This window comes from Myotis yumanensis, unplaced genomic scaffold (genome assembly GCF_028538775.1).
Source record: "Myotis yumanensis isolate MYYU_CA2020_CCGP unplaced genomic scaffold, mMyoYum1.0.hap1 SCAF_2, whole genome shotgun sequence".
Taxonomy (NCBI): Eukaryota; Metazoa; Chordata; class Mammalia; order Chiroptera; family Vespertilionidae; genus Myotis; species Myotis yumanensis.
Window position 1 is genome coordinate 148904276 of NW_027223753.1, and position 14187 is coordinate 148918462.

The window sequence follows — 14187 nt, forward strand, 5'->3', positions numbered from 1 at the left end:
GGGTATGTGTCAATGAAGGAGAGTATATCTATATTTTATTTCTGTAGAACTGGTGTCTCTGAAACTTGCCCCAAGAGGTCACAGACATAAATCATGGACCTCACTCAATGCAACAGGTGTGACCTGGTATCCAAGCCTCCATGTGCAACTTCAGTAGTCAACTAAATTATCACATCAATGAAAAGTAAGGATTCCAAACTGGTTTTGAGATTCTGCTACCTTTCAGTTATATATTTTAATCCATTTCCCCCCTTTTCCCCTTAACTTCCCAGTCCTTTTATACTTTACACACACCATCTTTTCTATCTTTCTGAAAAGTGCCAATTTTCCTAGTGCTAGGATATGCCCATGATTGTTTCTCCTTCTGCCATTTGGTGAGGAAAGAGACAGCTTGCCTAGTGATTCCTGAAATTAACCCACCTCCACTTTATTTACTTGCTAAATATAAGTACATGTTTGCTTACTAAGTGACATTTCCCATTCCCTCTATAATGTCTTCTTACTGAGACTGAAACACATTGAACTCTGTGGCCAACAGACCACGGTGTTTGCACATACATACTTCTATTAGGATAAATTCATACCACATATCTGTGTTATTCCTAAATCTGTTTATGCCAACTTTATGTCAAATAATTTAGTTAAATATGATATAAAATGCTGAAATAACAGTAGAGAAAACTGTTGTTGAATAGATGAAAATTAAGTTAAATGTTTTCAAAAGATTTAATAAAAATAACTCTAAATGATTGCTGTGGAAATGGGTGTGATCCAGACAATTGAAAAGATTGGGAGCAAAGGTGGGAAGAATCACAATATTTAGAATGATTCAGTAATCAGACATTACACAACTGCCTTTGAAATTTTTAAGGGACACAAAACTAGAAAATATAGAGCAACCATTACAAGTATGATTTATGCAAAAAGAAAATTGAAATTTTAATTGTGGAATGCATTTGTCTTACCACAAAATCAGGAAATTAATAAACACATGGTTTTCTGCTTTAAATAAAGATTTAATTAATAAACTAATTCATCTTGATTGCCTTATTGTATTAGTTTTCTACTAGCAGCTTTAAACAACACAAATCTACTATTTCAGTTTCTGTAAATCAGGACATGGTGTGGCTGGATTCTCTGCTCAGGCTCTCATGGAGCTGAAATCAAGGTATCCGACATATGGGGCTACCATCCGGGTCTCAAAGTCCCTTCCAAGCTCAGTGGATGTTGATTGAATATATTTCCTTGCAGTTCTAAGACAAAGATCCCTGTTTTCCTGTTGGGTATTAGCTGGGAACCATTCTCAGCTCCTAGAGGCAGCCTTCAATTCTGACACGGGAATTTGGGACTGGAACTCGCGGTGTCCCCCTGGGCAGGATGCTTCCCCTGGCTCTTTGTCCATAGGAGTCAAAAAATGAAACCATGGATGGAAGATGGTATAGCAAAGGTTGAAATTTATGGAAGAACAAGCACAGACTCCCACAAGGGGAGGAGGAAACAGTCCCACTGAGTCTCTCCTTCTATGGTTTATAAAGGATGCAAGTCCTGATATCCCTCTGATTGGTCATTATTCCCTTTGATTTAGTCACTATAGCAACTCCTGAGCTCAAAGGTCTAACCTCATATCAGCGGCATGTGAAGCCCTCCTCCCTCATTGTTCTCCTATTTTCTCCAGGCTTTCTTCCTCCTTCTTTATTTTGTAAATATAGACCTTTTGCTACTCCCAGTTCCTTTGCCTTATGGAAATGTAACTGCTGCCTCTTCCAACTTCCCTGACTTATGGAAATGTACCTTTTGCAACTCTCTAGCCTTGTGCTTTTTTCCATGGACCCCCTTAATTTTAAAAATTCCCTAAACCTGCCTATTTCACCCCTAAAAATTCCCATTTCAGTTCCTTACAATGTGGCCCCCATAGACCATTCATAACAATGAGGTTTTTTTATTTCCTGGTCAACCAGAGTGTTTCTCCAACTTTCTCTTCTGTAACCAGCTGAAAAGACTCTTCTGTTTTTAAAGGGCTTGTGTGATTAGGTTAGCTCTACTCGTATTGTCTCCCTTTCTTAAAGTAAAGTCTTCCTATTGCAGAATCTAGTTACAAGTGAAATGGATTCTAGTCACAGTCCCTGGAATTTCACAGGGCATGTTAACCAGGGGGCATCTGTCTCTCATAACTACATGAAAGGCTGATGAATGCTCACAAGGGACTCCAGTGCACCCTAGTCCACACCACATAAGCAAAGCTCTGTTGGAATCAAATGGCTACCTGTAGCTTCTAGCTTTTGCTTTCATCCCTTCTTCAGCCTTCTGTTTCTTCCAGAGCAATCTAAAGGTTTACAGGATAATAAGAAACTCATGATAATATTAGTAATGAGTGGTTGCTATGTCTAGAGAAATTGATATTTTGATTTTATTAACAAAAACATTTCGGGACGTATTCTGAGTCAGACAACCTCTTACTCTCTGACATTCATATTACTTTTATCCTATATAATAAAGAGGTAATACGGAAATTAACCTTCACACCATAACACCATCACAAGATGGCAGTGCCAGGGGGTGCACCTGCTGTCAGAGTTCCCTCAGCCCACCGGGGGTCAGGTCCTGGCTGATGCTCCCTAAGGTTTCTACTGGGGTCACCAGGCAGGCAGGAGAGGGCAGTTGGGGGCCATCAGGCCAGCAGGGGAACAGTTAGAGGTCAATCAGGCCAGCAGGGGAGTGGTTAGGGAGTGATTAGGCTGGCTGGCAGAAACGATTAGGGGCAATCAGGCAGGCAGGCAGGTGAGGGGTTAGGAGCCAGCAGTCCTAGATTAGAGAGGGTGCAGGCTGGGCTGAGGGACACCCCTCCAGTGCATGAATTTCATGCACTGGGCCTCTAGTTTAAAATAAGATTCAGTTAAAAAAGAAAATGTATTGATTTGGAGTGTAATTAGTTTGGGTTGATGAGTATGAATTAAAATAGTGATTCCTGAAATAATCAATTGTTCTCTCCAAAGAGAAAATACTTCATAATAAAAAAAAAATAAAATACTAACAAATTAGAACAGTAGCAATACTATTCTGATGCAGTATCTGAGAACTGGAGAAGGGGCTGTGATCAATGAGCAAGAAATGTAGTGTGGGAGAAACCAAGATGGCGGCATAGGTAAACACGGGAGTTTGCTGCCTCGAACAACCACTTCAAAAATACAACTAAAAGACGGAACGGACATCATCCAGAACCCCAGGAAAGCTGGCTGAGTGGATGTTCTACAACTAGGAGGAAAGAGAAAAGCATACCGAGGCTCAGAGGAGGCGCAGTGCTGAAGTAAAATACTAAGGTTCGGAGTGCATGTGGAGCGGGCTGGAGGCTGAGGGCGCGGTTGTTTTCAATCGGGAGGGAGTCTCAGGCTCTGAGCTCCAGTTCCGGGCGAGTCTCTAAGGACCCAGACTCATACGGGAGAAGTGGGACTGTCTGGCATCGCTCAGAACCCTAGGGCAGCTTTCTCTCCGTGGGGCTTGCAGCGACTACTGGGACACTGAGAAGCAGAGCCTCTGAGGGCAAGACTGAGAGCAGCCATAATTGCTAACCCCGCCCTATTGATCCCGTGGGACCCGCCCCGCCCAAGCCCTGCAGGGAGGCTTTTGCTGGATAGCCTCAGGCAAAGGCTAGATTAGCACCTCCCTAGAGATCCAGGAGCCAGGAAGCCCAGAGGTCAGAGTGGGACCATCCAGCTTTAAGCTCCGTGGAACCATAAAAGACACACTCAGGAGGCAGACTCAGTGAGCACCAAAGCCCCATCGAAGCAAGTCTAGCCCCAGAGGGGTGTCTCCAGCACAGAAGTTCTCCCACCGCAGACACAGCTGATTCTCACAGCCAATTGACCTGGAGGTCAATTCCTCACAGTGATAACTACAACAATCAAGTCTTAACCACAACAAGACTGTGCACAAAGCCCACAAGGGGGTGCACCAAGAGTGTCTACCTTAGGTAATTGAGACACTTAGCACAGAAAGGCACTCTATCGACACAGCGAAGCATAAAAAAATGCCGAGACAAAGAAACAGGACACAAACGACAGAATTGGAGGAAAGCAAACTGTTGGATATAGAGTTCAAAACCACACTTTTAAGGTCTTTAAAGAACTGTTTAGAAGCCCTCGAAAAGACTGGTAAGACCGCCGATAAATGTAGTGAGATCCTCAAGAAATCTAATGAGACCCTCGATGTTGTGATAAAGGACCAACTAGAAATTAAGCATACACTGACTGAAATAAAGAATATTATACAGACCCCCAACAGCAGACCAGAGGGTCGCAAGGATCAAGTCAAAGATTTGAAATACGAAGAAGCAAAAAACACCCAACCGGAAAAGCAAAATGAAAAAAGAATCCGAAAATATGAAGATAGTGTAAGGAGCCTCTGGGACAGCTTCAAGCGTACCAACATCCGAATTATAGGGGTGCCAGAAGATGAGAGAGAGCAAGATATTGAAAACCTATTTGAAGAAATAATGACAGAAAACTTCCCCTACCTGGTGAAAGGAATAGACTTCCAAGTCCAGGAAGCGCAGAGAACCCCAAACAAAAGGAATCCAAAGAGGACCACACCAAGACACATCATAATTAAAATGCCAAGAGCAAAAGACAAAGAGAGAATCCTAAAAGCAGCAAGAGAAAGAAAATCAGTTACCTACAAGGGAGTACCCATACGACTGTCAGCTGATTTCTCAACAGAAACTTTGCAGGCCAGAAGGGAATGGCAAGAAATATTCAAAGTGATGAATACCAAGAACCTACAACCAAGACTACTTTATCCAGCAAAGCTATCATTCAGAAGTGAAGGCCAGATAAAGAGCTTCACAGATAAGAAAAAGCTAAAGGAGTTCATCACCACCAAACCAGTATTATATGAAATGCTGAAAGGTATCCTGTAAGAAGAGGAAGAAGAAGAAAAAGGTAAAGATACAAATTATGAACAACAAATACACATCTATCAACAAGTGAATCTAAAAATCAAGTGAATAAATAATCTGATGAACTGGTGATTGTAATAGAATCAGGGACATAGAAAGGGAATGGACTGACTATTCTTGGGGGGGGGGAGAAAGGGGTGTGGGGGTGAGTGAAGAGATTAGACAACAATCGTGCACCTATGGATGAGGACAGTGGGTGGGGAGTGAGGGCAGAGGGTGGGGTTGGAACTGGGTGGAGGGGAGTTATGGTGGGAAAAAAGAGTAACTAATGTAATAATCTGAACAATAAAGATTTAATTAAAAAAAAAAGAGGAACAAATGTAATCTGAACAATAAAGATTTAATTTAAAAAAAAAAAAAAAAAAAAAAGAAATGTAGTGTGAAGTCAAGGACACCGCTGATGACCATAAATGAAGGAATCTCAGAAAAGAAAGTGGGTTTTTTGTTTGTTTGTTTGTTTGTTTTTGGTGGCTGTGGAATTGTGGTCTTTAAGGGCAGACATTGTGGTGCTTTTCAGCTCTATTAATCACTGCTTTTCACTTGGAAAGGCATCAAGCTACCTCTCCTCTTCTTTATGATAGTTAGTACGAGGTAAGAAATGTACCTTTTGCCATCATGCACTCTCTCTATGTTCCTTTTTGTCTTGAAAGAAAAAAGAAGCATGACAGATATGAATGACAAAGAGTGACAAAATTTGTTTCTTTCTCATAACTATATGCTTCATAGACCTTTATGCCTAATGGAGCAAATACATCCACTGTTGAAGGTAAACAACTACTGGAGAAGGTAGTCTAGAGGAAATTTAAGCATCTAGTGGAAGTTGTTAAGGCCCTTTCCTACTCTACCATTATATGCACCTATAAATAGAAAATATCTCATAAAATGTTTAGAAAATTTTGGGGGTTAAGTAAAGTGGATATGAGCGGCTCAGTAGTTGTGAATCATCTTATTCTCATTCTTTTGGAAAAAAAATCAGTGAATCCTTCCCCAACCTACGATGTCTTATTCCTTGGGTAAAGAGATATTTTCACATATAAAACTTAAGTATGTGATTATTTATTATGAACAAATTACCTTCTGCATTCATTTAAAATGCTTCAGTAGAACTGCCTGAAATGTGATTAGCCAAGCAGCACTGCAAATAGTCCAGATTTAAATGTTTTACTAAACTCAAGCTTCATTGTAAGAATACCATGAAATGTCAGTCTAGAGACTAAAAAAAAATTTTTTTCTACATTCCATATACATTTATTGTCATTCAACACTTGCCATTTTAATATAAAAGTAAAATATAAATTTTCAGAATAACTACTAATTCTACTATATAGGAATAAACTGACTAGAAACTTTGCACCAACTTTCGTAATTTAATTTTGAAATTTTGCTGTGAAATTATCTGGACACTATAAAAACATGAAGCCCTAGCCAGTTTGGTTCAGTGGATAGTGTCATCCCATAGACTGAAGTGTCCTTGATTTGATTACAGTCAAGGGCACATACTCTGTTGCAGCCTCCCCGGGGCCCTGGTTAGGGTACATGTAGGAGACAACCAATCAAAGTGTCTCTCTCACATCAATGTTTCTCTCTGTCTCTGTCTCTCCCTTCCACTCTCTCTAAAACTCAATGGAAAAATATCCTCAAGTGAGGATTAACAAAAAAAAAGCATGAAGATATACCTAAAATCTCTCAGCCACCAGAGATTAATTACATCTTAAGAAATTTTTGAATCATGAATTAAACAACCTCAAGACATATAGCTATAGCTGAATTTTTCTGAATCAGATCTTTAAAAAAGTAGGCTCCTATCTTTCTCATCTCTTCTGACCATACCCACTTATATAATAATAGAGGCCCGATGCATGAAATTCGTGCAAGAGTAGGCCCTCCTTCCCCCGGCTGCAGGCACCGGCTCACCGGCTTCCCTCTGGCACCCTGGACCGGGGCTTCCCTCCAGCAACCCCCAGGCACCCGGGACCCGGGCTTTGTTCAGGAAGTTGTAGACACCTATTAATAGGTGTCTGACAAACAAATTACAAAAAATCTTTATGGTCAGAAATTCTCATATACTTTTGTGGAGTGTAAAATGGTACTACTAATTTGGATAAGAAATTTTCAGTTTTGTAAAAAGTTAAAATACATTTACCCTATGGTCCATCAAATCCACTCTTACAGATTTATCTAAAATAATAGAAATCATATGCCCACAGGAAGCTTGTATGTGAACTCTCATAACAAATTTGGTCCTAATAGCCAAAAGGTGGAAGCAATCTTTGTGTTAATAAATAGGAGAATTAATAAACAAACTAAAATATATAATGAAATACTATTAAGAAATAGGAATAATTGAACTACTGAAATATATAAAATGATCAAATCTCAAAAGCTGTATGCTGACTTAAAGAAGCGAGATACAGAACAGTATATATGTTTGATTCCATTTACATATAAAAAAGGCAACAATGACATAAAATGGTAGAACACAGATTAGTGGATTCACTAGGACTTGCAAAAATTGACTGGCAAGGAGAGGGAACTTTCTGCAGTGATGAAATATTTTATTTCTTGATAGGAAGGTGTGTGGATACATAGATGTTTGCATGTATCAAAGATAGACAAACTGTAAATTTGAAATTGGTGTACTACACTGTATAAAATAAAATTTTCATAAAAGTAATTTATAATACATTATATAAATTGGTTTTCATCAATAAGTTTGAAAAATATAGGATGGAACAAAGTAAAAGTTCTTTAATAGTACTAATGTGCACTGTTAATCTCTAAGAGCTGTAGTAAGTAAACTTTTTGCCATAGAAGATTTTAAGGACCATCTTTAAAGATGAAGCTTTTTTATAACAGAACACAAGAGTACTATTTTATCATAATACATAAAAACACAAAGAGAAATTTCATGTGTGTTAGGGCATAATAATAGGAGAGAGTCCAAATGAAGAAGACATTTATTTCCATGACATAATGACACATATATCTTTGGTACCACCTGTTAATAAGATCAGGGGAAAAATGGAAATTGTTACTGAGCCTGCAGAGATTAAAGGAGACAGCTGAATAGAATAGCAAAGGGATATGCCCAAGACAGGAGAAAACCATGGTTATTGAGACATTCAGAGAGGCAAGGCAGTGGAATGGGAAGAGTCAGGAGTTTTATTTTCAGCTCTGTAGCAGACTTAGCCAGGGGCCCCTAGGCAATTCACACATGTAATTTATGATACACTGGTTGGCTTAGCATATCTAACCTGAGAGTTTGTAATTGTCTGACTGGTGGCAGCTGTCACTGGAGTATAATAAGCAAGGTGACCCCTCTGTGCTCCATGTTTTGGGAGACACAAAAGCTCCAATAGAAAATCTGTTAGTGAAGAAAATGAAACGTTATTAACCAAGATCAACTATAATCAGGTTATTTTTGTGAATATTCTCTATGTATTGAAATCCTCATTGTAAGAGTGCTCAGGTATTTCAGAGTGTTTAGAGAACTGCAAAATACACTCTCGAGGCTGGAGGCAAGGAGTGGAGTGGGGATAACTCAGGTGGCAGTCTCACACCAGGAGATAACCTAAGTGCATCTACCTAACTACCATCACCAAAACCAGTAGGTGGGGAGGGTTTTCTTTTCCTCTGGATGATGGTAATGCCTAATGCTATTAGAGTCAATAGTGACCATGATGGTTGATACAAAAATTGGAAGTGGACAGATGGGGCCAAAAATATGGGTCCATGATGATGTTGTTGAGTCACTGGCTTAATCAGATATGGAGTCTAACTTCAGAATTGTTTTTGTATGAGATTTTATGTAGTCTTTTAAATTCTGTATCTCCTTTGGTACCTTGGGTTGCAAGTAACAAAAAACTTAACTCAAAAGTAAAAAATATACAGTAAAAGGTAATTGCACAAACAAATGTAATCAGCCACAAATGAAGAAGAAAAGAAAATTGATTTGGATAGTACAATAAGAAACATGACATATTAATAAGGAAGAGATGAGATTTAGGTAACAAGATATTCAAGGCAGGCAATTATCAAAGAAATCCCATAATGGCACAAGTAGGTGTCTGCTGATTTAGAGCAGGCATAAGGAGCACATTTCTCACTGAATAAGAAAGAAAGAAAAGACTAGGGAAGTAAATTATAAACAATGCATATGGGCATCAAATAGGGATCTTGAAGTGTTTAGGAAAATATTAATCACAGTTGCATTGTAAACCAGGCACAAGAAAAGTAAGAAACTCATTATTTTAGAAAAATTAAGTCATTCAAAAAAGTCATAATTATTATAAACTAGAGGCCTGATTCATCAAATTTGTGCAAGGGGCTCACCCCCTTCTCCCCGCCCCCCACCCCCCAGCCCCACAGCCGTGGTGGCTGCCTCTGCCTCTGCTTCATCTGGAAGGTCGTCCAGTCTAATTAGCATATTACACTTTTATTATTATAGATATTATTTGCTCTATCAAAATAACATAAAAGCTGGTAATCAACTTAACCAAATATTCTAATATTACTCTGCTAGAGAACAAGGGAGGACAGATGGGATGGAACAGTACTATAGCAGGGAGACAGTGACTCATGTATTGGGATTTAATAGAACATGTCTAATATTTATAAATCCTATTTATTAGCTATGTAAATAAATACCAAGAAGATCATAAATAATTGAGGATTTTTGGAATCACCAGGCACACATGTGCCTCAAGACCTTTCCATTTGTTGCCCTCTAACCTCTACCTTTAGATATCTTGACTAATTCACCAACTTTTCTAAGGTCACCCTTCATTGAACAACCTAATATTTCACCCCTTCAAATATTTTATATTTTATTTCCTGATCCATTACTTTTTTCTGAGCACTTACCAGTATTCAATGGATAATACGTTAAACACTTATTATTCATGTATTTGTGTGTTTGCTGTCTTCTCCTCCAAGAATGTATACTCCATATGTGCTTGTTCACTGCTAACTCATAGCACTAGCACAGTGGTTGGCACATAGTAGGCCTTCATTAGCTATTTGGTGAGTAAATAAATACATTTATGTTAAATGTTATTACCTCTGATGAGCAAGGTGAGAGCTATGAAGGTGTAGCATAGAATTCTGCTAATTTTTTTTCCATTATAAGCCTGGTACTATGACTTTAAAAAAAAAAAAAGTATACACTAACTCTCATTGAAAAGTATATTTTTTTATAAAAAGATGAACTAGGTCAAATTAAGCAAAATTTCTAAAATTATATTAAGTCTAAAAAGTACTCCAATAATCCCTTAGAGGTTTTTGGAGATATGACAATTTATCCTATTTTAATACCTAATGTGGAAGCATAATTACTAACTTATGAGGAAGTTGGAAAGATAAGTATTGGACCAGCTATTGAAGATAAGATTAAATGCTTCATAGAAGAGTTACTTGCCAAGAAATAATCAGGTAGAGAAAATTAGGGGTTGTCTTTAATTTTATAAAACTCTGAGAAAGAAAATTGCTTTATTTTATTCCTCATAAGAAAAATAAATATATTTCATTGTGTAATATGTAGAAAATAGGAATTCGGGGGGGGGGGGGGGGAGGATCTTAAATCATCCACAATGCTACTGATTAGAAATATTTTTAATTTATCTATGAACATTCTTTCAGTTCTATTCCTATAGCTGAGTGAATGTGTGTCTGTTTGCGTGTTTATGTGTGCTTTTATATGTGTGTAAGTCCCCTTTTTTCCAAACTGGAACTTGTGATACAAACATATTCAAACAGCAAGGTTAGAACTATTTCATCTTTCCTCTAGGAAAATGGTGACTTCTAGCCACTATTGACTAAGGGTGGATTGGAGCACTTGACCTTGAGGTTAAAGTTTTCATGTTGCCTGTTACTAATCTCCTGAGACAGCTTGTCCCCAGACAGTATTTCTTTTGGACATGTTTTTTTTGCATAAGTCCCTTCTCACAATAACCCACTAAGAATCTATAGGTCTGAGAATGGTGAAAGTTGATCCTTAAAAAACCATACCATGCTTCTCAAAGTACAATTTTGAACTTTAATCTTGTAGAAATTTCATGGTTGGTATGAGCTATCCTATCCAAAAATGTTCTTCTGTTGTTGATAAAGAAAAACAGTGCAGATAAGAACAGTTTTTGAGAATACAGTGTGGGTTCCAAACATTAAGTCCTTCACAAAGCAAAAGCTCTCTAAAACAGAAATCCATTTTTTCCCAAGCAGCATTATCTGTTTTCATAAATGATCAGATGACTATTTTCTTCCTTTTTTGTTTTGTTTGCTTTGCTCTCACATAGAATACCTGGTCCCATCATGACAGAGTCAAAGAGTCATTCACTTTCAAGCTCATATTTAAATCCTATATAATAGAAAGGTAATATGCAACTTGACCATCACTCTGTCACACCATCACAAGATGGCTGAGCCTTCCCTAACCGGTTTGGCTCAGCGGATAGAGCATCGGCCTGCGAACTCAAAGGTCCCAGGTTCGATTCCGGTCAAGAGCATGTACCTTGGTTGCGGGCACATCCCCAGTAGGGGGTGTGCAAGAGGCAGCTGATCAATGTTTCTCATCGATGTTTTTAACTCTCTATCCCTCTCCCCTCCTCTCTGTAAAAAATCAATAAAATATATATTTTTAAAAAAAGATGGCTGTGCCCACAGTGGAGGCAGGGTTCCTGTAACACAAGATGGTTGCACCCACAGTGGAGGTGGGGATCCCGTAATGAGCCATAACGAGTGATCAGCAGGGACCTGAGGCTGCACCCTCCACCTGGTGGGGCTTGATGAGGGACCTCAGGCTGCACCCCCTGCCCCGGCGCCAGGCTGGGGGACCTCAGGCTGTGCCCCTTGCACCAGCACCTGGCCGGGGGACTGAGGATGCACCAGGGAACCTGAGGCTGTGCCCCCCCAACCGGCACTAGGCTGGGGGACCCAAGGTTGCACCCCCCTGCCCGGCAGGGCTTGATAAGGGTGGGGCTGTCCAGGTCTGGGTCTCGCTCAATTTCAAGGTACACTCACGTGGGCGGGGACTTGACTCTGGGTCCCGCAGCATGCCCCAGACTCTTACAGGAGGAAGATTTTCATATACATTTCACTAATTTTCTTTAATCTCTGACACTTCTATTATAGAGAAAGGGTAAATAACAATATTAACATATTTCCTCTAATTAATTCACTTTTAATGTGCATGACTTTTGTGCACCAGGCCACTCATATAGAAAATAAAAAGCCCATAGTATTTGCATTAAATTTATCATTTTCCTTCATTTGTCAATCACAGGTAGATGAAATAGTTACCAAAATGAAGCCAGGAAAAAAGGAGAATTCCTTGCAACATTGCTGAGATTGAAATTCCAGAGTGAATTTCTACTGGTCTCAGAATAACATTAGACTATTGATCTTTACATTATAAATGCCTATATTGGTCTAACAAAAAGTAAATTATTTTACTGCTGCAGGAAATTATGCACCTTCTTTGCTGCCATTTCAGCACAACCCTTTGTCTTTAGTAATAAATAAACCTTTGAATACCAATTGACTTCTTTACTTACAATTGAATCTGTTCAAATAACTACTTTAAAAAAGCAATGATCCTCTAATTTCTTAAAGTATCTATGGTCTAAAATCCAGTTAAATGTTAAAATCAATATATGCTCAAAAATGCTCAATGCCAGCATTTTTGTTGTCCAAATTATTGGCATTTATCTGTGTCAATGAATTTTTTTTCTTTGTGCATTTCTAATTGAATAAAAAATACACACATTTGAATTGGACTAGAAATTTAATATTAATAATGGGGGGTAAAACCACCCTTCTGTACTTCTGAGGTAGTATTTCTTAGCATAGATTAGATCTAAATATACATGTTTACTTACAATTGTTAAATGGGGGGAGAGGGAAGGGGAAATTATGCTCCCCTTTTCTCCTAAAAAGCATCTCAAAAAGAAAGAGAATGAGAAACAGAAATAAAAGTCTCCTATTAAGATAATGGAACATATTTATAACCCAAACTACAATGTGTGAGAAACTATGCAGTAAAAGTAAAAGAGGTATGAAAAAAAGACCAGAGTGGATGATTTCAAGATCTTATGCCATCAGTACATAGCTATCCCTAGGAGACAGTACACCTTGAGGAAAAAACTTGGAACCCATACCAGGGACAATGAAGTCAGTCAGAGAAACACAAATGCCAAATGACTTCACTCATGTGGAACCTAAAGAACAAACAATTGAAATAGACTCATAGATACAGAACACAGACTGAGGGGATGGGGGTTGGGGGTCCGGGTGAAATGGTGAAGGGAATTAAGAAGTACAAATTGATAGTTATAGAATAGTCACAAGAAAATAAAGTATAGCATAGGAAATATAGCCAATAATAATGTAATAACTATGTATGATGCCGGGTAGGTAATGGAAATATCAGAGGGGACATAGTGAAGTATTCTATATAATAAAAGGCTAATATGCAAATTATCCACTCAACCAGGAGTTCGACGGAGAGTTTGACCAGGGGGCAGGGCCAGCTGGCAACCGTCTGTGGCCCCTCCCCCAGCTGGCCAGCTCAATCAGCCAGGTTGGCCAGACCCCACCTGTGCACAAATTTGTACACCAAGCCTCTAGTGTGATTATATAACCACTATGCTATACACCTGAAACTAATACAAAATAATATTGAAAATAAACTTTCATTTAAAATAAAATGAATTAAAAAGCTCAGAGTCAAAAACACACAATGGGATAAATATGTCCTCTTCAATAAATGATGCTGGGAAAATTGGAAAGCCACATGCAAAATAATTAAACTAGATTAGTTTGTCCTCATGTACAAAAATTAACTCAAAATGGATCAAAGATCTTAATATAAGACCTGAAACAATAAATTACATAGGGGAAAATATAGATACTAAATTTATGGATCTTGGTCATAGAGAACATTTTATGAATTTGACCCCAAAGGCAAGGGAAGTAAAGGCAAAAATAAATGAATGGGTCTATATCAAACTAAAAAGCTTCTGCACAGCAAAAGAAGCTGACAACAAAACAGAAAGGAAATCTAGGAAATGGGAGATGATATTTGCAAACAACAGCTCTGACACAGAGTTAATTTCCATAATATATGAAGAGCTCATACAACTCAACACCAAACAGTCCAATTTAAACAAAAACGGTCAGAGGACCTGAACAGAAACCTCTCTCAAGAAGATATACAAATGACCAGCAGATATATGAAAAGTCAT